The 23,543-nt window shown below is 48.2% G+C and overlaps 1 protein-coding gene across 2 annotated transcripts in view; it reads right to left on the bottom strand.

Moving 5' to 3' along the window:
* Window positions 1–23,543, bottom strand: part of IP6K2 (inositol hexakisphosphate kinase 2) — a 165,975-nt gene that overhangs the window by 55,971 nt on the left and 86,461 nt on the right. Inside the window, exon 1 of one of the 2 annotated variants that reach the window (XM_069643329.1) lies at window positions 1,689–1,891. The exons of the other annotated variant lie outside the window; for it this stretch is intronic. The gene's annotated coding sequence lies outside the window, so the exon portion shown is untranslated. Of the gene's footprint in view, window positions 1–1,688; window positions 1,892–23,543 lie in introns of those variants that run through there. 2 annotated transcript variants of the gene reach the window in all.

Raw genomic sequence — 23,543 nt, 5'->3', positions numbered from 1 at the left:
ATCGTGTTATCCACGGTGCTCAAGGATAACCTGTGAAGGGGCATTAAACACCGGAGCGGAGAAAGAAACCCCCCGCCCCCAATGCTAAGCGAACGACTTCTGAAACAAGTGAGAGGAGAGCGAGATAGCGTGTACAAACAGCAAAGCTATACAGATAAGGAGGATCGCGGAGGGCCGTAGAGGGCCTTCAGCCGGCAGCTCGCTAATTACAAACGGCAAGCGCCAGATGATGCGAGCTAACGAGGTCAACATGGACGGGCGTCATGCGCACACACACACACACCGCGGGCACGCCCCTCTCTTAGTGTGAGGGTTGCCACCTCTAAGAGCGTGCTAGCTAATACTCTACAAGGGCGGGGGAACGACCATTGCCTTAGTGCATATTCCACGTGTAGCAGGTTCCTTTCCAATAGCGTCCCGGAACACCAAAACAACAAAGTGTTTGAAGTGGTCGAAACGCTATACGAACGGCACTAGAACACTTACCCGAAGCTTCGTGGCCTCTAATGTACAGAATTAGATCAGATCTGAGTAAACTATTGTTTTGCTAGGGGTGCCCCCTTTAGTAATAACCTCATCTCCGTGGGTGGGGATGTGATCAGGTATCTCCCCATCCACTATAAAATCACAGCGACCACCGAACCCCAAAGTTCACTGTGGAGAACCCCGGTTCGAAAAGATAAAAGTGAGGCGTCGTGTGCGATTGTGACCCGAAAGGAAGAGGCAGAGAGGCCGGTGCCTTTTTCCCCCCGTGAGCGACTGCCACACTACACCCTTCAAGGGCGAGTAACGCTGACGCGCTGCTCTGACTGAAGTGCACATTTCGCTCATTCTTGCCATGCACTAATAGCCCGCAGCAGGAAGAGGCTAAAAATAAACTGAATAATAAGCAGACGCACAGGTGCTGCAGAAAGAAGCCGCATCGGCCCCGCGGCTGTGTCGCCGAAAATGCAAGGAACCGTGTCAAGTAAAGAGGGGTAACGACTGTGAAACGGGGTACGATGCAGAGGGTCTCTCCGACACGATTTCCAGTAAAAGACGTGCGGGAAAGTGGATACGACCCCCTACATTTAAAGACGGGTGCCCCCTAGATCTACGGCCGCCTGACAGGCCAACACACGAGCGCCTTGGGGGGCCCGGCTATCAAGGGACAGCCCGGCTCTGTTCCCCCAGGCCCTGCGCACTAGAAGCCGAGGGGCTTGATTAAACCAGCCCCATCAACAAAGCCAAACACCGTCCCCGATACGGCGCCCGAGAACGCCCCATCAGCCTGCGGCGCATCAATCCCTGCTTTCCAGCCTCGTCGGAGAAGGATGCTCCAACTCAACCCCAAACCTGGTACATCCAAACTATCCACACGGGCAGCCGCGTAAGCCCGCACAGGATAGACCCTCCCACCCAAACCTCCGCCCTCCCCCGAAACCCTATCTCACATGTGGACAAAAAAAGCACCCCAATGCGCTACCGAGGCTACGGAAGGCACAGCCATGTAAACACCCGCCCCTCCTCCCCTTCACAAAACCAACCCTCTCGACGCATAACACAGGATGCCGGAAGCGTGCAAGTTTGTGGAAACAAAACGCTCTTTTATAATACTGCACTAGACGGATCATTAGGGGTGAAGTACAGGGACCCCCGCGGAGGCCCCACAACGACCGAGATTAGCCTTCTAGTTGTGGTGGTTTTACCTCAGAGTTATCCTGCCAACTGCTTCGTCGCTCTGCCTCTTTTGTCTGTTGAAGAAAACAAAATGGAAGACGGTTTTTGGTGCTCCCAGCCGACTCTGTGAGACGCTGGATTCCGATTGGACGAGTTCACCGGGTCGCTCTCTGATTGGCCAGGGGGCGGTCTACGGCAGTGGCGTTGTTACTAAGGTAGTGCGAGGCAACTAAACAGAGAGGGGGATGGGAAAGATTTGTCAATTGTTAAAGATGGTAGAATAATAGAAAAGGGACTACAACGTTAAACTTAAGACACGGATGGAAATAAGGAAGCGCAGCGGCCATCTTAGAGTGATACCGTTATTTTTCGATTGGAAGAAAAGAAGAATCAAGACATCAAACCGCAAGCATTAATATAAATATAATTGCACGCGTCCATTCGATCGTACATTTTTTTGTACTGAAATGTATATTGCCCAAAGAATAAGCCGGTCAAGTGGCACAGCGAGTAGTAATAATAGGTTCGAATCCCGGCGGGGCCAAACTCAGCCTTTCATCCCTCCGAGGTCGATAAATGAGCACCACACACTGTGGGTAATAATAAGCAGCGCTCATGTCAAGATGTGCCCAGACTTCAACATGCATCTCTTACACTCAAGAATGATGAGCGGACACGGAGTCTTCATGAACACATCTTTATTCTCACACGTTATCTGGAGAACTGATTAACCCCCCGTCATTTCCGGTCCCTCCCCTTCCTGCGGCCCCGTGTTCCTTTCCACGTGACCAGGGAGTCATGTGACGACATCACACCCCCCCCCATACTAAACATTAAGTTCGTTATCAGGGCATCTCTTCAATGAGACGAGGTGGTCTTCTTCGAGTTCTCTGAGGTCTCCAATTGTTTCTTTCATTAGATTCCTGATGCAGCCAACAGGGCTCATCAGTGTCAGAATCCTCCTGATCTCCTTCATAGGGCGCATCCCGCACCGACACGTCTCTTGGCACGTGATGCTCGATTAGGGGTAGGATCCCTGGCATTTTTTTGAAGTGAGAACTGTTCCTTGTCACTACGTGCGTAGTTCCTTCAGCTGTGATGAGAGAGCCTTTCCTCTGCTTGACAGTGAGGGGTTCTTCATTGAATGCTGCCATGTTTTTGCGGTTTTGTGGCTGTCTCGCAACGACTATGTCTCCTGGTTCTAAGATGTTCTCTTCAGCCCTTCTTTTCTTATCCGCTGTGTCTTTCATGGTTGCTTTCTGGGATGTGTCTTGTTGTCTCATCTCAGCATCGTCTTTGTACCTTTCTTCTTCTAGTTCTATGTGGGGTATCCTGGTTCGCACATTTCTCCCAAACATGACTTCTGATGGTGATTTGCCAGTGGTGCTGTGTGGGGTATTTCGATAGTCTCTCATTAATTTACACAGTAGTTTCTCCACTGGTTCTCCCGTCAGGCGAGCTATTTGTGTGGTGCGTTTGATGCTCCCCATGAAACGCTCAACTGTACCATTCGCTTGAGGCCATAACAGTGTTACTTTTCGGTGATGGAAACCCATATATTCCACGAAGGTTTTGAAGTCTTGTCCGGTAAATGGAGGACCATTATCTGATTTCACTACTTTCGGAATTCTGTATGTGGCAAACATCCTATCCAATGCAGGTATGGTGTGATATGCCGCTGTTGACGGCACAATTTGTATATCTGGGAATCTGGAGTATTCATCTATTGCTACAAAGACATATTCTCCCCCTTCCAATGGACCATAGTGATCTATCGCAATCTCTTCCCAGGTTCCGTTGGGCAATTCAGTCATTCTGAGCGGTTCAGGTCTAGTTTGAGGGTTAAGAACCACACACGTGGGACAGTTCTTGAGCAGTTCTTCCACTTGTGTGTCCATTTGGGGGAACCACACCCTTTGTCGCAACATCCTTTTCGTGGACATTATTCCCCGGTGTCCTTCATGCGCAAGCTCAAGGACCTTTTTCCTTAATGACCGAGGAATCACTAGTTTTGTCCCTTTTAGTAAGAGTCCTTCTGTTTCTGCAAGCTCTTCCTTTACTGTGAGCAGACAGGTGATGTCTTGCTTGGTGTCTTCTTCCGCACTTTCTTTGAGTTGTTTTGCCTGTTTCCAGTGCCCTGTCTCAAGACATCTCATAATGATCTGCATTGCAGGGTCCGAGTTGGTTTCCGTGGCTATTTGTTCCATGTCCAGACCTGGTGGTGTACTTTCTTGGACCACATACACGATGTATTGATCTGCAATGGATGGATCAGAGTTGCAGTCTTGATTGGGATGACGCGAGAGGAAATCTGCTGGATTTTGTTCTTTTCCCGGTCGATGAATGATGTTGAATTGATAGTCTTGTAGCCTTAAAGCCCATCGAGCTATTCTGGGAGGCATCTTGGCTTGAGCATTTCCATAGATGAACAATAATGCCTGGTGATCTGTGACTATGGTGAAAGGTTTCCCATACAGGAAGAGATGAAAATGCTCGCATGCCCACACAACTGCCAAGCCTTCCCTCTCCGCTTGTGAATATGCTTGTTCAGTCTTTGAGAGGCTGCGGCTGGCATAAGATACTATGTGTATGGACTGGCCATCTTTGTGATCAAGTTGAGTCAGAATGGCTCCGAGGCCAACTGGACTAGCATCCACTATCAATTCTGTGTGCTTCTGTGGGTCAAAGTATGCCATATTTTTGGCATCTGCGATGCGATCTTTGATAATTTGGAACGCTTGTTGACATTCATCCGTCCATCGGAAATCGGCGTTAAGTTTGGTGAGGGCTCTCAAGGGTGCACTGACGGATGCAAAATCTTTGATGTATCTCGTGCAATAACTTGCTAGACCCAGGAATGACCGCAGATCGGTGACGGAGGTCGGTGGTGTCGTGCTTGTGAGTGCGCTGACTTTTTCAGGATCAGGTGTCATTCCATTTTTGGAGAAGATGTGGCCGAAAAATCGCAGGGTTGGTTTTCTAAATTCACATTTGTCCTTATTTAGGGTGAGGTGTGCTTCTTCCAGTGCCATGCACACACGCATGAGAGTGTCGTCATGCAGTTCTTGAGTTTGTCCAAAGACTAAGATGTCATCACTATAGTTCAAACAATTTGGTACGTGTTTTATTATGTTATGAATTTCCGACTGAAATATTTCGGCCGCTGAAGAAACTCCAAAACTGAGCCGCTTGTATCTGTAAAGGCCCAGGTGAGTAGCAAAAGTGGTGATGTATCTGGACCTTTTGTGAAGTTCTAATTGATGGTACCCCTTATTGAGGTCTAGTTTTGAAAACACTGTGGCTCCATTGAGCAGATGCACCATGTCCGTTATTCTGGGAGATTGATGACATTCTCTCAAGATTGCTTCATTGGGTCTTCGCATGTCCACGCAAATGCGAATGTCAGCGGAGTCTTTTTTCGGGACTGGCACAATGGGAGACACCCAAGGAGTGGGACCTTCAGCAGGTTCAATTATGTCCGCTTCCAAGAGTTTCATTAATTCGGTTTCCACTTGTTTTTGTATATTGATGGGAATACCACGGTAGTGTTGCGCTACCGGAGGAATGTTGCTGTCTATATGTAGTTCAATTTGTCTGTCCTTCAATTTTCCGAGTCCTCTGAATAATGTAGGGAAAATCTTGTCAATGTTGGCGGTGGGGTCCAGGTGCTTGTGCATCATGAGTCTATATAGAACATGAATCAGACCCATGTCGACCGCAGATTTGTAGCTGAGAATGCATCCACTGTCAGTGGCTGCTTCGAGAACATGCATGGGTATTTCCTTCACGTGATCTTTGTATCGACATGACGCCGTGAAGAAACCTTTACATGGTAGTGGCGTCTTGGAGCCATATGGAAAAATGAGCACTCTCGCTGGTTGTAAACGTGGTGCATTTGGCATGTTGTTGTACACTTCTTCACTCACCACATTTACCGTGGCTCCTGTGTCCACCAGAAATTCTGCAGCCACTTGGTTGACATTGATGATGAGAGTGGGGCTATTTTCTTTTGCCGTGGGGTTTCCAAGTGCATATAGGTAGCCTTTTATCCGTGGTTCTCCTCTGTGTGGATTTGATTCCTTCTTGGGTTTGTCCTCTGAGGAGGTGCTAGAGATACTGTCAGAATGTGATTGTTCCACCAGACACCTGACATATCTCAGAGGACGTCTTCTCCGCCCGGAGGATGAAGATTTGTTGTCACGCCACTCATGTGTGGGTTTTGATTGTCTTCTATTTGATGGTTCTTCTCGTTGTCGGCGGCGTGTCGCGTCATTATTGTAGTGTGACTCACGATTGGGACTCATGCGCCTCAATTCCCTTTCTGGTGAGGAGCGTCTATTTCTTCCACTTCCTCGCATTTTGCTGCGATAGATGAAACACACAGCCTTGTAATGATTTTCCCCCCCGCATGCAGAACAAATTTGACCCATGGCAGGACAAATGCCTTCATGAGGATATTCATGTCCACAGCGATAACAAAATGGATCTGCGTTTCCTTTGGTGTTGCTCTCAAGTTTGTGTAGATTTTCATGTTTCCCATGAATGATGGTGATGCCATCAAGACTCCCCACCTGTGCTGTTAATGCCGCCTCAGACCGAGCCAGGCGTAGAATCTCTTCCAGATTTCGAGCCTTTTGTAGGAGCCGTTTTCTGAAATCACTGCTTTCGCACCCTACAATTATCTGTGAGCGAAGTGCTTCCTCATTTGAGTAGTTGTTAAAATAGCAGTGTTTCATCTTTATTCTTAGTCTCATCACAAATGCATCCATTGTTTCACCTTTTAGTTGTTTAGTGGTGTGAAAGATGTGACGCTCATAGTCCACGTTTGTGTGTGGCGTGAAGTAGTTTGTTAGAGTTGTCTTCAATTTGGTGTAGGTGTCTGTGTCATCTTCAGGAATTTCATCTAGAATGTCTCTCACATTTGATCCTATGGCATGGGTGAGTAAACTGTGTTTCCTTTCATCCTCTAAAGGGCCCACTGCCTTGAGACACACTTCAAAATCCCTCACCCACTTTTTCCATCTTGGTCCCAGTGTGCTGGTGTCACTTAGGTCAAAATTGGGGGGTAGTTGTGTTATCAGGCCGTCCGTCATGCTTGTGCGTGTTGTTTTGACAGGAGTTACTTGTACAGTTAGTGATTCCTCAGATGAATCATCAAGCATGACAGATGATATGCAACTGTGCACTTGTTGAATGTGTAAACTTGGATGACAGCAACTACGTGTTTCTTGTTAAGACTTGATTTCAGTGTGCGACACAAAAGTATGTGTGTGGGGAGCCGACGCGCTCCACCCACGTGGCTTCCACAAATTGGGCAGAGAGAGAGAGAGAGAAAAAAAAAATATATATATATATTTTTTTTTTTTTGAAGAGAGAGAAAGTCTCTGTGTGTTTTGTCTGTCGTTCACGTACCTTTTATGTGTGTGGGGAGCCGACACGCTCCACCCACTGATGCCACTTCTTCTGGCGGGAAAACGCTGTGAGGAGCCGACGCGCTCCACTCACACACCTCCACGTGAGGAGCCGATGAGCTCCACTCACGATCAGATCCCTTTCACAGGAATGAGCCGTCGCGGGGAGCCGATGCGCTCCACCCGCGAATTTCCTGCCCGCCGTTGGCGGGAAAACGCTGTGAGGAGCCGACGCTCTCTACTCACACGCGAAATGTGCCTCTGTGAAAGCGAGGCAGTCGCAGGGAGCCGATGCACTCCACCCGCGACACGGACGTGTGGAAACTGCAGGGAGCCGACGCTCTCCACCTGCGGGTCTTCCTGTCACCGATGGCGGTTATTTGCAGGGACCGCTCTCGGATACCTGATGGAAGTTCAGCTGGCGGGGAGTACACTGACTCCCATCCGCCGTATGTTGCCGTCGCGCCCGAGACGCCGGATAAGTGATCCTGCTGCGTGGATTCACTCGTCGCCAGTGTCAAGATGTGCCCAGACTTCAACATGCATCTCTTACACTCAAGAATGATGAGCGGACACGGAGTCTTCATGAACACATCTTTATTCTCACACGTTATCTGGAGAACTGATTAACCCCCCGTCATTTCCGGTCCCTCCCCTTCCTGCGGCCCCGTGTTCCTTTCCACGTGACCAGGGAGTCATGTGACGACATCACAGCTCAGATACCTGAGGGTTCGCAGCGCTATATAAGTGCCAAATTATAATTTATTATTAATAAGACACGTTTCGTTTTGTTACACACATAATTCTGATAAACCAATTCTATGTCAAGACCGAAGGCTCGGATTATGCTTAACTCTTCTACTTTACTGTCAGCAGCAAAGAAAAACAACCTGAACAATAGCATACAAAAAACAAGAAAAACTACAATAACCATGAGGTTTTTCGGATTTTGTAGTCCATCCCTATAGGTCCTTAAACTGACCACGTGTTCCCAACAATCCAATAAACAAATAGCAGTCCTCTCAAAACCCTTGTCCTTCCTTTATTCTCCCTCTTTCTTTGCTGCTCGGCAGCGAGTTAAGTACCCTTTTTTCTTATTACATATGAAAACGTGTGTGTGTACTGAGAGTGTGTTTAAACAATACGTTCATGATTATTATGCCTGCAGGCGGACGCGACGGGGCTGGGGCACCGGCGACCGCAACTTCGCAAACCCGTCAGAGAGGGCACTGCGGTACGGAAGAAGGAGCGCAACGGGACCGCGTAGTTCCGGCACTCACTTCTTCCGTGCCGAGTTATATTGAGAGGAGTTAGTGTCGGTGATCGATCATTCAATTATTTTCGAATCACAATTGGATTCAATATTATTACGCACCATTCATGAGAACAAGCGTAGCAGCCTGTGTGTCAGGAACACTATAGCACCCCTGCAGGCAATCAGTGATACCGCAGTCATACGGGCACAGTCCCAGGTAAAACCTGTATTGATATAACATACCTGTATATATATTATATACTCAGAACCAGGGAATTAAATTTATATATTTTCTTTTGGACATATTTTTACTCTATCCCTGGTATACAATTATAACTATTTGATTTCCCCGAGGCCTGAGAATAATGAGTTCCTCCAGTGATGAGGGGAAGGCTAGTGTTAGCCAAAAGAGGAGCCACATGGCCATGACAGACATCCTACACAAAGCCTGGGGGGCTTCATTGGGACATGATCCTCAGCAGAGAGCGCTGATGGAGGATTGGCTCCGTTATTCTCAGGGCCGGGAGGAGGTCAAGAGTTTGAAAGCTCGAATGAAATCCAAAGGGGGCAGTAAAGCAGCCCGTAGGGCGGAGGAAGCCCACACCCCCCCGGGCACTCCACCAGAGAAAGGTAGAAAAGGTAAAGCGGTGCCTAGCAGGGGACGAGAATCATCTCATACCTCAGATGAGAGTGAGAAAGAGTGGGAGGAGGAGTACCCTGAAGAGGAGGAAGTGCTATCGATATCCTCTTCAGGTGAAGAAAGCCATGAGGCGATAAAGAAAAGGAAAAATGAGGAGACTGAGGGGGACGGTGCGGATGATGAAGATTTCGATCCGGAGGCACTGATTCATCCCAGATCGTCAGAATGGGAACCCCCCAAAAGAATTGCGTCATATTTAAAGAAACGCCTGAGGGCACCGCTAGCCAAAGAGGCTAGAAGCAAAATGATATGCCAGTGATTGATGAAAAAATTATTACCTTTATGGGTAAATTCACAAAAGATGTGAGGAAAGGACTTGATAGATCCTGGCGATCCTGTCAGGTCAAGATGCTTGATGTGACGGGACCCCTCACTAAGATCCTCCAGATGGGTGAGGACGCGAAAATAAAAGGGGAACCGATAGACCCGACAATCCACACAGGTTGGGCCCAAAGAGCGATATGCATGTTGGGTAATGCTAATCATGCCATAACCACCGAAAGGAGGAGATCGTTGTTGGTCAAGATCGACCCTAAATTGAGTGCGTTAGCATCTTCTGACTCAGCTTCGTCAGCTAAAGGAAAGCTATTTGGAGACTCCTTCATCAAGGAGCTCACCAGATTTGTGAACTCCTATGCAGCCTTGGATAAGGCGCAAGCATCGTTGAAGAGAGTTTTTGGGAGACAGGTTTTTGGACGGGCCAGCAGAGGTAGGGGTCGCTCGGCTGGCCGGTACCATTTCAACCGATCCTTTCAAGGTAGAACAAATTGGCGCGATCAAGAAGAGCGCAGACAAACGCCTTTTTTCCCATCGAGGAGTAGAGGAAGAGGCAGAATCTGGCGAGGGGAGCTTCAGCAAAATAACACAGGTGAGATTGCCTTATACAAGTACAGTGACCCCAGAGGTAGGGAGGAGGACCGCTCAATTTTTGGAAAATTGGTTAGACATTTCAGGGGATCCCTGGGTGATTCAGACTGTTCAAGGTTTTTATATAGATTTTATAGAAACTCCTTATCAGAGGGAACCGCCAAGAACTTTAGAAATGAACCGCAAAGACAAGGCCTTACTGCAGAAAGAGTTACAGGCTTTACGAATCAAACGGGCTATTCGACCCGCGACGGTTCAGGTAGGAGGTTACATAAGCAATATGTTCATAGTAAAAGGAAGACACAAGACAAGACCAATCATAAATCTGAGAGGCCTAAACAGCTATGTGGTATACAGACATTTCAAGATGGAAGGGATACATCTGTTGAGAGATACTCTTATTCAGGGAGATTGGTTGGCCAGAATAGATTTGAAAGATGCTTACCTGACCATTCCCATCGCAGAGGAACACTGCAAATTTCTAAGGTTCCTCTGGGAAGGAACGATTTGGGAATTTCGATGTCTACCCTTCGGCCTGGCATCAGCACCGTGGTGTTTCACAAAGATGCTGAAACCCGTGGTGTCTCATCTCAGAGCTCAGGGGATAAGACTGATAATCTATCTAGACAACATTTGCCTGATGTGTCAAGAGAAGGGATTGTTGATAGAACAGATTCAGATAACTATAGAGGTGTTAGAGAATCTGGGTTTCCTAATAAATTGGGAAAAGTCCAATATAATCCCTGTACAGTCAATAGACTTTCTGGGTTTCATTGTGGACTCGTTACAGGGAACTCTCAGTTTACCTATTGTCAAGGTGAACGACATCAAGAAACAACTGAGACATACTCTAGCGAGAGGCGAAATGTCGTTGAGGGACATAACAAGATTGGTGGGCCGACTAGCGGCATCAATTCAAGCGATTTTCCCAGGGCCTCTGCATTACAGGGCACTCCAGAGGTTGAAGATATCTCACCTCAGTAGGGGCATTTCTTACGAATCAAAAGTGAATATTTCACAAGATGTGAGAGAGGAGCTAGAATGGTGGCTCCTTCATATGGATGCATGGAACGGGAGAGCCATATTTGGTTCATCCCCGGACCTCATTATCGAGTCCGATGCCAGCAGATGGGGCTGGGGAGCCAGATGTGGGAACGTGTCCACAGGTGGCAGGTGGTCGGACCAGGAGACGAGACTCCACATAAACTGCCTGGAATTGTTGGCAGGATCCTTTGCAGTGAGATGCTGGACTCAGGAGAAATCACATTGTTGCGTCCTACTGAAGATGGACAATGTCTCCGCAGTCAGGTACATCAACAGACTGGGGGGGACGAGGTCCAAGTTATTGGCGGAATTGGCAAAAGAATTTTGGGAACTCTGTCTAGAGAGGAGAGTTTCGGTGACGGCGGAGTATCTGCCGGGACAGATGAACGAGGTGGCCGATTGGAACTCGAGATACCTCAGAGACGCCAGCGATTGGAAGCTGGACGAGGTAGTGTTCCAAGAAATTATGACACGGTGGGGTCCTTGTCACATCGATCTGTTTGCTTCGAGGTTGAACAGACAGCTTCCTCGGTTCTTCAGCTGGAGGCCGGATCCGGAAGCGGAAGCGACAGATGCCTTCCTACAACCCTGGGAACATCAGAGAAATTATGCATTCCCTCCCTTTTCAATGATAGCGAGGACGCTAGCACAGGTGAGACGTCAAAAAGCATCCATAATTCTAATCACGCCAGACTGGAAGGGACAGGCGTGGTTTCCCAGTTTGTTAGAACTGACATACCACAACCCAGTACTTCTACCAGACACAGAATTTATCATTCGAGATCCCAGAGAGGGCAGTCATCCACTGGTGAGGTCAGGAGGACTCAAGTTAGTAGCTTGGGCGATTTCAGGAGATCTTGGGCTAGGCCAGGTTTATCGCATGAAGCTGAAAACATCATTAATGAATCATGGGCCCCAGGGACTCACAAAGCTTATAGATCAGCATGGGATAAATGGTATAGCTGGTGTATGGAAAGGGATATTCATCCCGATAGAGCAGATGTGGTACATGTAACCAATTTTTTAGCTCAGATGGCTGCGCAGGGCAAGGCTTACAGAACGATCAATACAGCCAGGTCAGCGATATCTGCGGGACACCCTAGAGTAGAGGGTAGAGCGATTGGAGAACACCAGTTGATTTGTAGATTGTTAAGGGGAATAAAGATGTTGAGACCACCTAGTGTTAAGTATAACCAGTTGTGGGATGTAGATAAAGTTTTGAAACTGTTTTTATCTTGGCCAGATAATCAAGACTTATCCCGGAAAGCGATTGCCGGCAAATTATCTATGCTTTTATGTCTGTTGGCATTTAAGAGATCTTCTGATGTGAGAGTGTTGGAGATTGACAGGAAGAGTATATCTCCGAATGGAGTGACTTTTCTTATAGCGAAAAGAACCAAAACAGGTTTGAGATCTATTTCCTATGAATCTTTTCCGGATCAAACAAAATTGTGTCCAGTCAGGTGTATAGAAGTTTACAAGGATATGACGAGGGATGTTAGACCTCCAGGTGTGTCGCAATTGTTGATAGCGATTTGCAAACCCTATAAAGCAGTGGTACCGGCCACTATCGCTAGATGGCTTAGATGGGTGATGGTTCAAGCGGGCATAGATGTTGAGAGATATGGCGCCCATTCAGCTAGAGGAGCGATGGCGACTAAAGCTTATAACATAGGAGATAGGATAGAAGATATTATGAGAGCTGCAGACTGGTCGAATGAGCCGACATTTAAAACTTTCTATTTTAAACCCATGGAAAGTGCATCATCGTTGGTGGTAAGTAAGCTTTGAACAAGCATAATCCGAGCCTCCGGTCTTGACATACAATTCAGATTTTCCACACATTTGTTACAGAAAGTCATAATTCTATTAAAGACACGGAGGTGAAGGATTATCCCACCCTACCAATCGTATGAGATGTAATTGATATGTATCATGTTGTGTTTACATATGTGCTGTTTATGATAAAATATTTCATGATTGATAATATTGCTTGATGAGCCGGTAGTAATGTTCTGATGCATACGATTGCCCACCCTTGATTTTGGTCTATAGTCACCTGTTACCTGATTTATTTTGTAGGAGGAGTGACGGATAACAAACAGACTGGAGTTTGATGCAAGACATGGATAAAGTTGAAGATGTACTGAACACACCCTCGCAGGATCAAAGAAAAAGCAGAACCGGTAATAGCGTCATCGCACAGGAACGGGAAAGAGAACGGCGGCCATCTTTAAAAACACAATCCATTGCCATCCTCTGCATCCAGGACTGCCTGAAGATGTCAAAGGCCCTGAAAAAATCCTCTGATCGACAGCGGAAAGAGAAATTCACAACAGAGGAGCTCATAATGCTGACTAGCACACTTGCAGCCAATGCGGAGGTCGTATTCGCCAATGATATGCGCCGGGAGGCGATCATCAAGAAAAAGGCCATCTGGGACGAAGTTGCCCGCAAAGTTAGTGCGGTGGGCACTACCACCCGCAGCGTGAAGGTCTGCCGCAAGAGGTGGGACGACCTCAGGCTACATGTGCGGAATATCCTATCAGTCAACCGCAACCTTGCAATGGCCACAGGAGGAGGCGCAGAATCACCTCTGAAGATGAAGGAGTGGGAGGAGACATATGCCTCCACCATCGGAGTCGAAGCCATAGAGGGGGTCGGAGACATGGAGCATGGTGTGGCCATCTCATCTGAGGTGAGTGAATACGTCAAACAATGCACAGTGAAGGGTGAGGGGGTACCCCATACACGTGTCGATGACCAGGCCATTGGTCCTGCCACACACATACATGCATGCATCACCATATACACGTGCAATACTGACCCATCAATGCATGACCAACCTGACATCCCCATGACAAGAATCACTGATGAATAGGCACCAATGCATAGAGCAGCATGACATGAACATTCTGCATGAGGCACCTAGACCCATTAACAATGATGTACCCTATTTATGTCCTCCACAGGATCACCGACAGACACTGGAGAGACAAGCACCGCAGCACGTACTCCCCCAGCAGCCAAAAAAGCCAGAATGCATGAGAGGGGTGACACCGCCACCACCTCCAGGGGAAGTGGGAGGACAGTCCATCTGCAGAGGGCCAAGGGCAGCAGGAGCACCATTGCATCACAGCCTGAGGGCACGGCTCCTGTTGTAGCCGAACCCACGCAAGTGTGCCCCATAACTGCTGAGATGAGCACGGAGGGCACGCACTCCGCAGCCACCAGCTCCACTGGGGAGGCAGCAGCCACTGCACCGGCCAGTGACGAGGAGGACGCAATCGACGTCCTACAACTCATCCATGACCCCAGCCCAACATGGTCCATTGAGGGGAGTCCGAGGGAAACGTCCGGATCTGCCTCCCAGGGAGCACATGACACCCTCACTTGTAGAAGGTGCATGGAGCCCTCAGCTGTCCTCACCGGATGCCGGGTGCATGGACCAGGGCGCACCGTCCAGCCCAGCAGCACCTACCACCCTGGCAGACCTTGCAACCATCAGCCGGAGGCAGGAAGACATGGCTGCGCTAGTTGCGAAGCATGTGGCCGAGACAGGCCGTCTAAGGGATGACCTCCAAAAATATGCTGGGCAAACAAAGGAGGCCATGGAGGCCTGCACTGACAGGATATGCCAGAAGATGGGCCAACTCCGCCAGGCCATTTTACGTATTGGGGACATCATGGAGCAGCATCACCAACCCCCAACACAGGATCGACCGGGAACCTCCTCCTCAGCGAGTTCCCAGCAGACCAGCCACCTGCGCCGCTCCCTGCGCAACCTGAGGCGCCCCGCATCACAGCAACCCAATGTCGGTGGGGGCCCTGATGCTTAGCTCCACCAAGGACCAGGTGGCACATGTGGTGCAGGAAACATTATAGACACCATAAGACTCACCTGGGTGTTTTGGGGGGGAGTGGGGTAAGGGTGCATTTGGGTGTTTTGGGGGGGAGGGTGGTAAGGGTGCATTTGGGTGTTTTGGGGGGCAGGGGGGTAAGGGTGCATTTGGGTGTTTTGGGGGGAGGGGGGTAAGGGTGCATTTGGGTGTTTTGGGGTGTTGCATTTATTATCACATTCTGTTCAATACACAGTTGTTCTGAAGTTGAAACCCAAGCGTGGTGTCCATCATTGCGTATGTGTCATTTATCTCGGACAGGGTCCTTTATGGTACTCCAAACATGCACCAGGGCAACAATATCCATCTCCGTCCATGCTTTTTCACCTTTGTGCCTGATGGGATTTCAGAATCAGATGCTGACGCACATCGTTGTGCCCTCTTGGCATTGCCTCTTGCATGTCCTGCCGGGGCATTCCACCAGTACTCATCCACATCCCCATCATGCTCTTCTGGTGGTTGCATGTCAATTTCAGGTGGCATTGGCACATTCCATCATAAGCACATATTTTGGTGCTCTACACATGGCTTGGTTATCTTTGCCACTTTGACACGGCTGTACAGGAATGCCTCACACAGGCTTCTTAGGCAGCGGAGCACTGTCATTGGAAGGCTGACTGCCAGCTCTATCACGCCGCAGGTACGGGGATGTGCAATATTGTTGTCCTCTTCCTGCTGGTTCTGTGGGTTCCGTACAGGGGTTGGGAGCCACCTCCTCAGTGGATCGCTGGCATTGCCTGTATGGTTTGAGGAATGGGTACCTGTTACGGGTCACCTCTGGTGTGGGCTGTTTTTGTTGGTGCTGCACTGCTATCATGTAGTCAAGGCTGTCATGTCATGCTGCAGCTATTGGGACCATCTTGGTGTGGGAAGGGGTGTGGGTAGGGGTGTGGTGTGCTCTTTTGTGCTGCCTGTCTCCATTGCATGCACCTGTGCTGATTGTGTCCACCTGTAGTTGATGGGATGGGTACACTGCTCAGGTCTCTTAACGGGTGCTTTTCGATGCCGTTATTAGCGCCATGCCGGTAAGGGGTTTTTGGGTGTTTTTCATGCCGCTAATACCATGTCCGCATGGCTTGTGATGGCCTGGTATTAGCGCCATGGCGCTAATTCCGGCCTGGGGGTCGCGCGCCCGCAGCCTTGCCGCTATTAGTGGCACCGTAATTAACGGGTGCGCAGATAGCGGTGGGTCCGGGTCGTGATTGGCTTAGGGAATTAACGGTACCGGTAAATCTTTACCGGTACCAGTATTCCATTACCGCACAACGTGTAATGAGGCCCTCCTCCCCTACTCCAACGTCCTTACCCGGTATCCCCTCAGGTTTTGTAGGATGATGTCATTCTACCTCAACCTCATCCCAACCATGTCCTTCTCAAAAATGCAGAACAGTCCCTACATATAGTAATAAGAAGTTCCCCAGTCGCTGTTCCCAAGTCCCCCGTCCCAGTCATAACTCTAAGAAATATTATCTGAAAGTTTCATTCTATTTGAAACAGTTTCAAACATATTTTTTAGCACATTTTGCAAAACACTACAACTCCCATAATCCTCACCTTTCCTATTCTACTGACATGGCTTAGACGAGGAAGAATAAAACCGGAGCAATGAGGGTTACCCATGGGAGCCCATGGGCCATTAGTTCCTATGGACAACCCCCATTTGGTTAAATTAACAAGGCCAGGCATGATCGGGCACTTCACCCAAATCATCTACTCCTGCAAACAATTGACTTTCCCCACCTGGATAAAAGGCAGAGCTCAGACGCACACATGGAGCAAGGCTGGAGGTGAGGACGGACGACTTCTGCAGAGCGGCGCAGCAGCTAGAGCTGGAGAAACCCAGAGACCCAGAGGCTGTGCGAGTAAAGGCAAACATCCAAGAAAACCAAAGAGGGAGACTGCATTTTTCAAAACCAGATGAAAAGTCAGCATTTTCCTTCATTGAAGCCGTGAAGAGTAGCCTGGACCCCTCCCTGTCAACGATTGAGTTGGGGAGGGGTGCTGAAAGTAGAAGAATGAATTAAGGAGGTGTTAGAAAGCAGACAGACCATTGATCCAGGGAATGAGAAAGGGAAAATACAAACCTGGTTGTGATAAAGGGAAAGAAACTGTATCCGAGATACAAGGTTGTGCGTAGGACGTCAACGTGAGAGAAAGATAATCTCGAGTGTTTGATAACCTGAAAGGTGATACAGAGTAACAGAGGAACCCGGCGAGACGCAATTGCCTATTGGGAAGTCTCTGTGCAGTGTCCATGAAATGTTAAAGGCTTTAAGAATAAATCGCGAAGAATTGAAGCAGCAATAAGAATGCTTGGAGTAGTTTAAAAGGCTCGTGCCCGAACGAGGGAAGCCCAGAAAGTGAACAGCAGCAGAACTGAACCCGGGGGAGGGGGATCTGATTCAGAAAACAAGTGGCTTGAGCCCGAATGAGTCAAGCCAGGAGAAGAGAGACTATTGGATGAGATCTTTAATTTTGTTGTAAAATGTGTGAACTTCGCAAACTACAAGAATTTCAGAACTGCTGATGAGTGATTGAACTTTTAAAGCAAACTAGAATACCGTTGACAGAGTGGTTTTGCATCGCGTGGGTGCTCAATCGAAGGTCTCTGTAAGGTATCCAACTGAGGAGTGATGAAAGTAGATAAATTTGATCCGAGCCTGGCGGAGGGTGATCATTTGAAAGAATAAATGAACGAATAAATGTGAACCAAAGTGCTCCTGCAACGGGTCAAGCAAAATCCCTCGCAAAGTCGAAAGTATTTGATTTTGATGAAATAGAGAAAGTTTGGAAAAGTATGTGAATTTGATCCAAGCCTGGCAGAGGGAGACCAATTCAAGGTTTCGTGATAAAGTGAGTCTGATACCGGTGGAGGGGGACCCGGCTGAACAGTAAATCACCCAAGAAGTTTTATAAGTGAAAATTCTGAGAAGAAAGGAACTTTAATGTTTGTTTGTCGCATCCGGCCCTCTAAGTAAGTGACTTTGAATGGCAAAGAGACCTTGACATATAAGGCCCTGCTACTGAGATTTTGAACTGCATCCTTGTGCTAGAGAAGCCAGAGAGTGTGCTAAGCTTCAGTGTGCCACCTTGTCCCGTGCTGAAATCGTGGGGAAGGGAAGCATGCGGCTTGAATATCCTGACATCATTTCTTGAACACTTGTCTTTTGCATAACATTGTTTCCCACACTATTTGTATTTTGAAGTAAGGATTAGCAATAGGTTTATTAGTATAGGCCCTTTTATTTTGACAAGACACCACTAAGACTGCGTCATTATTATTTGATGGTCGTAGCTTGCTCCCCCATCTTTAGATTTTTGATTAGATAGGCGTTCTTCAAATCCAGTTGAAGTTCAATAGACACACTTGAACTGTGATCAGTTGTGTCTGTCTTACTGTTTGATACCATGCCTTCCTTACAGCAGGGAGGCGCAAGACCCATTATAATGGGAGGAGAAACATACATAGAGTATAACTATATTGTGACAGAATTGAGAAATATCATAAGCAATTGGGGTGGGTGGGTGGAGGCAAGAGGATGGGGGATGCCCCGCTTGTGGCCAGAGCAGAGCTCCTATAAAAAGAGTATGTAGAACATATCTCCATATTCCTGACGACTAAATATATTGAGTGTTGCTGAGATGCTGTCATGATCTCTGCTTCCAAAAGATCAGGACTTGCCCGACTCCCTTGGAAGCAGACCCATAACCCCGGTTCCGAGTGCCAGCCAGTCCCAATTGGGACCTTTTGGACCCTGTCCTGGCGCCAGTGGCACCAGGCTCAAAAAGATGCCCAGTCCCAGCGCTGGAAGCGCCGGGCTCATAATGCTTGGGTGGACTTACCTGCAGCAGACCATGCTGCTTACTTACCTGCCAGTTGAACCTCTGATCCTCTTCTGTTTGGGACTACTTTTCCTGTTGGGTGGGGCAGGAGCCACTCCCTAGGTTCAGAACACTGGAACTCTTCTGGAAAGCAGGAACTCTTTTCTTACCTAGGCGTGGCTGTGGAAGGAGACACCTAAGCACTACAGGAGGCTATTTAAACCACACCCGATGGATGAATCTTGCTTTGCGTTATTCTGCATTCTCTGCAGCAGAACGCTCATCGTGTCTTCTGCTTCTGATCCTGGGCCTAAGGAAACAAAGGCTTACCATCCTGGAATCCAGTCTTCAGCAGCACCTGTAAAGACAAAGAAATAACAGGTTAGCACTACGGTCTTCAGTGGCAGCGCATCTCTTACCTGGTCCATCGGCTGTCACCAACGCCTCGCGCTGCATTCCGGCATCTGAAAGACAAAGGCTTACCTACTCTTCGCATGTTCCGGAGGTCTTCGCACTGCATTCCGGCATCTGAAAGGCAAAAGCTTACCAGCTCTTCGCACGCTCCGGAGGCCTTCGGCGCTGCATCCCGCATCTGAAAGACAAAAGAAGGTGCGTTTAAAGACATTGGGCAACTTTATTACTCACGTGCCATTACTCCTTCCCACGCCGAATCCAGTGGGTATTCCAGCACCCTTCAGCTTCTCTAAAGCTCCGAACTTGTACCTGCAAGATAAAAGGGACAGTTAGTGCGCATCGTGAAGCAGGCTACAAGCGCTTACCTACGTGCTTCCAGGCGCTTCTATTCCTCACGCGGGTTCGATCCTCAACTCTCATCAGCCCGCCATCCGCCATCGCCGGAACTCTGCAAAACAAGAGATATCATTACAAAAGACTTTTAAGACATTTGAAGCGCCCAGAACTTACCGTTCGTGCAGTTAACGACGGACAGCAGTCCTCTGAGGTCAAGAGGCCTGCACCCTTATCCAGTGAAGGAACTGGTTACGGCACCCTGCCCCGAGGCAGAGAGCTCGGCGTTCACTTACCTAAGGTGAGGGCGTTAACCTTTGGGGTTCTACAGGAGAAGAGAAAGGGAAGAGGAGAGAGGCACCCAATAACCCCAGTTCATTAATCCCATATTTTCTATCTGCAGACATCTTACTCTTCGAGTCAGACATACAGTGCACAGAGGTCCAGCCCAAAGAGCCAACCGTGTGTTACACATCACCTTTGAAGATACGGCATTCACCCAGTCAAGACCGGCGCCTCTGCGGGAATCAGGTGAGCGTTACAGAACGCAAAGCCTACCGCAAAACTCCCACCCAGGCGCTATGGAAACCTCGGATACCGACCAACTAGCCCAGTTACTTGGGGAACTAAGAGCAGAAGTGCATGCATCCCGTCAGGAAACGAATGCTCTAAGAAGGGAACTGATTATTTCCAAGGAGCGAACAGACAATCTCGCTAGACAATTGCTACAGTCACAAGACGGACAAACTCCGTTACCCGCATCAGGGGCAAATCTTCCTTCAACATCCTCTACGAACCCAGTGCAGATCAAACTACCTGGGAATGTACCTCTGGCTCTGCCCGAACGATTTTCTGGTGACCCAAAGAGGTTTGCAGTATTCATTAATCAGTGCCGGTTGCACTTCTTATGCCGGCCAGCAGCCTTTCCAACTGATCAAGCTAAGGTAGCTTTCGTGCTTTCGTACCTTAGTGGCAATGCGGCAGACTGGTCGATCCCTCTAGTTAATCAAGATGATCCGGTTCTCCATGATTTTCAAGCTTTTCAGCTCAGTATGGAAAAACTGTTTGCAAGACATTCACAGGGGCAGGCCTTGGACAATGAGCTCCTTTCATTGCGACAGGGTAATCAAGACCTTTGGGCTTATATTGCGTCTTTCAACAGACTGATAGTGGAAACTCGATGGCCTGAGGACAAAAGGATTACGCTGTTTTATAGAGGTCTACGTGGAGAGCTCAAAGATGTGTTAGCCCAAGTAGTGAATCCCCCGCAAGACTGTTCGGACTATATTGACTTAGTCGTTCAAATTGACTCCAGAACAGGAAGGCCGATCGTTCCAAGTTTGATGCTCGAGTATTTTCCAAACCACCAACTCCTACCAAAGGAGTAGACTCCGGGGAACCCATGCAAATAGGGGGCCTGAAAGGACCACTAACACAAAAGGAGCGGGAAAGGAGAAAACAGCTGCAATTATGCCTCTATTGCGGAAACTCGGGGCACTTTCTTCGAGACTGTCCGGTGAAACCAGCCAAGAAGGCAGTAGGAGCTGCAGTTACCAGGGTCACAAACTCTGAGCAGGGAAACAACCTCGCCCGACAAGAATAGAGGTCCTCTTGCCGAGCGTTAAAACCAGTTCCGTGACCTCGCATTTCGTGATACCTATGGTCCTCATTAGCCCTGAACATCCGGATCGATTACATGCGATTGAAGCTTACGTCGACAGCGGTGCCATTGGCAATTATGTGGATCATGAAATGGTTTTGAGGATGAATCTGACTCTTTGTCCAAAGGCTGTAAAGGACGTCATTACTACGGTGGATGGTACGGAGATAGCCTCCGGACCAGTAACGCATACCACCCAAGAAGTGACGCTAGTAAGTCAAGATGGACACCATGAGAAGATCGTGTTCGATGTGATCAAGGCCCCTCAGTTCCAGATTATTCTAGGAATTCCTTGGTTAGAGAAGCACAATCCTCAGATCGATTGGCGAGCAAGAACGGTTCAGTTTCCAGAATGTGTCTCTACTTGTCACCCTCGACCTGGTGTTGCACTGGCAGCAATTTCCTCGGAGGCTCCCCAGTTACCTCCTGAATACCTAGAATTCCAAGATGTTTTCCGGAAGGATCAGGCTAACTCTCTACCTCCTCATAGGTCTTATGACTGCCAGATAGACCTGATACCTGGATCTACTCCTCCTTGTAGTAGAATGTATGCCCTCACCGAGCCTGAGAATCTTCACCTCCGACAATACCTGGATCAATACCTAGCGAATGGGTTTATTCGTCCTTCCAAGTCCCCTGCTTCCTCAGCTTTGTTCTTCATTCCAAAAAAAGAAGGGGACCTTAGAACTTGTATAGATTATCGCGCCCTGAACCAGATCACCGTTAAGAATAGATATCCGTTACCTTTGATCCCTGAACTCCTGGCCAAGTCAGAAAAGCATGCATATATACAAAGCTGGATCTTAGAGGAGCCTACCACTTGGTACGAGTAAAAGAGGGCGATGAATGGAAGACGGCCTTCCGCACCAAGTATGGGCTATTTGAATATCAGGTCATGCCCTTCGGACTTTGCAATGCCCCGGCCGCCTTTCAATATTTTATGAACAATGTCCTCAGAGAGCTCATAGATGTGTGTGTTGTTGTTTACATTGACGACATCCTCGTTTATTCTACATCGGAAACTGAATATCGGAAACACGTGAAAATGGTCCTCGAGAGATTGCGTCAACACAAACTTTTCGCTAAGTTGGAAAAATGTGTTTTCAACGTGACTGAAGTTGAATTCTTGGGATTCATATTATCACCTAGCGGAGTGCATATGGATTCAAAGAAGGTCGATGCAATTCTCAAATGGCCATCGCCATCCTCCGTAAAAGGTGTTCAAAGCATGTTAGGCTTCGCTAACTTTTACCGCAGGTTTATCCCCGAATTCTCTCGAATAGTCCAGCCCATCACCGCCTTGTTAAAGAAAAACAAACGTTTTGAATGGTCTACCGAGGCGGAACAAGCTTTCCAGAATTTGAAGACTAGATTTATCTCTGCACCGATCTTAAAACATCCTCGCCCAGAACTCCCCTACATCGTTGAAACTGATGCTTCGAGCCTTGCCATGGGGGCAGTTCTATCACAAAAGGACCCAGTAACCAATCAGTTGCATCCCGTGGCATTTTGGTCCCGCAAATTCTCGCCTCCTGAAATCAATTACACTATTACTGATAAGGAACTTCTAGCTATCAAGTCCGCCTTTAAGGCTTGGCGGCATTATCTTCTGGGGGCCCGACACACCGTTACTGTGATTACAGATCACCGAAACCTGCAATATTTGAAAACCGCAAAAGCTCAATCCTCTAGATAACTCTGTTGGGCACTATTCTTTGCCGAGTTTGACTTCATAATTACCTATCGACCTGGTACAAAAAACGGTAAAGCTGATGCCCTTTCTCGGACGGGAGTGGAAGAACATTTGATCAATCCTAAACCTGTACCTATCATTCCCGAACAAAGAATTCTAGGTGTAATCACCACACAATCCATAGAGGAAGTTAAGGATAAAGCCAGGCTACTGGTAACTCCAGCAGACATACAGAATTGGCATCTGCAGGGAAAGGACTTTACGGTGAAGGACAACCTATTATATTTCCAAGAACGGTTATACCTGCCCAGCACAGATTTACAGAAAAAGGTCATCTCTTGTTATCACGATTCTTTAATGGAAGGACATCCCGGTATGGCCAAGACCTCGGAAAAGATCAAGCGCTACTTCTGGTGGCCGTCTTGGAAAAAAGATATCAGAGACTTTATAATGTCCTGTGGAGTATGCGCCCAAAACAAGAGTCAAAAGGAAAAACCAGCCGGCCTCTTACGCCCTATTGACATCCCGCCTTGCCCTTGGCATACGCTTTCTATGGACTTCATCACCGATCTACCTCCATGCTCCGGATACAATACGATCCTAGTAATCGTGGACCTATTCTCCAAGATGGCGCATTTCATTCCACTCAAAGGCTAACCAACAGCAGCAACTCTGGCCCGAGAATTTCTCGAAAACATCGTCCGACTGCACGGTTTTCCTTCAGTTCTAATTTCGGATCGAGGTAGTCAATTTATTTCTCATTTTTGGCGAAGTTGCTGTCGGTCG

This window comes from Ambystoma mexicanum, chromosome 2p, assembly GCF_040938575.1.
Source record: "Ambystoma mexicanum isolate Mex_15411 chromosome 2p, UKY_AmexF1_1, whole genome shotgun sequence".
NCBI classification, from domain to species: Eukaryota; Metazoa; Chordata; class Amphibia; order Caudata; family Ambystomatidae; genus Ambystoma; species Ambystoma mexicanum.
This window is presented reverse-complemented; position numbering and strand designations above follow the sequence as displayed.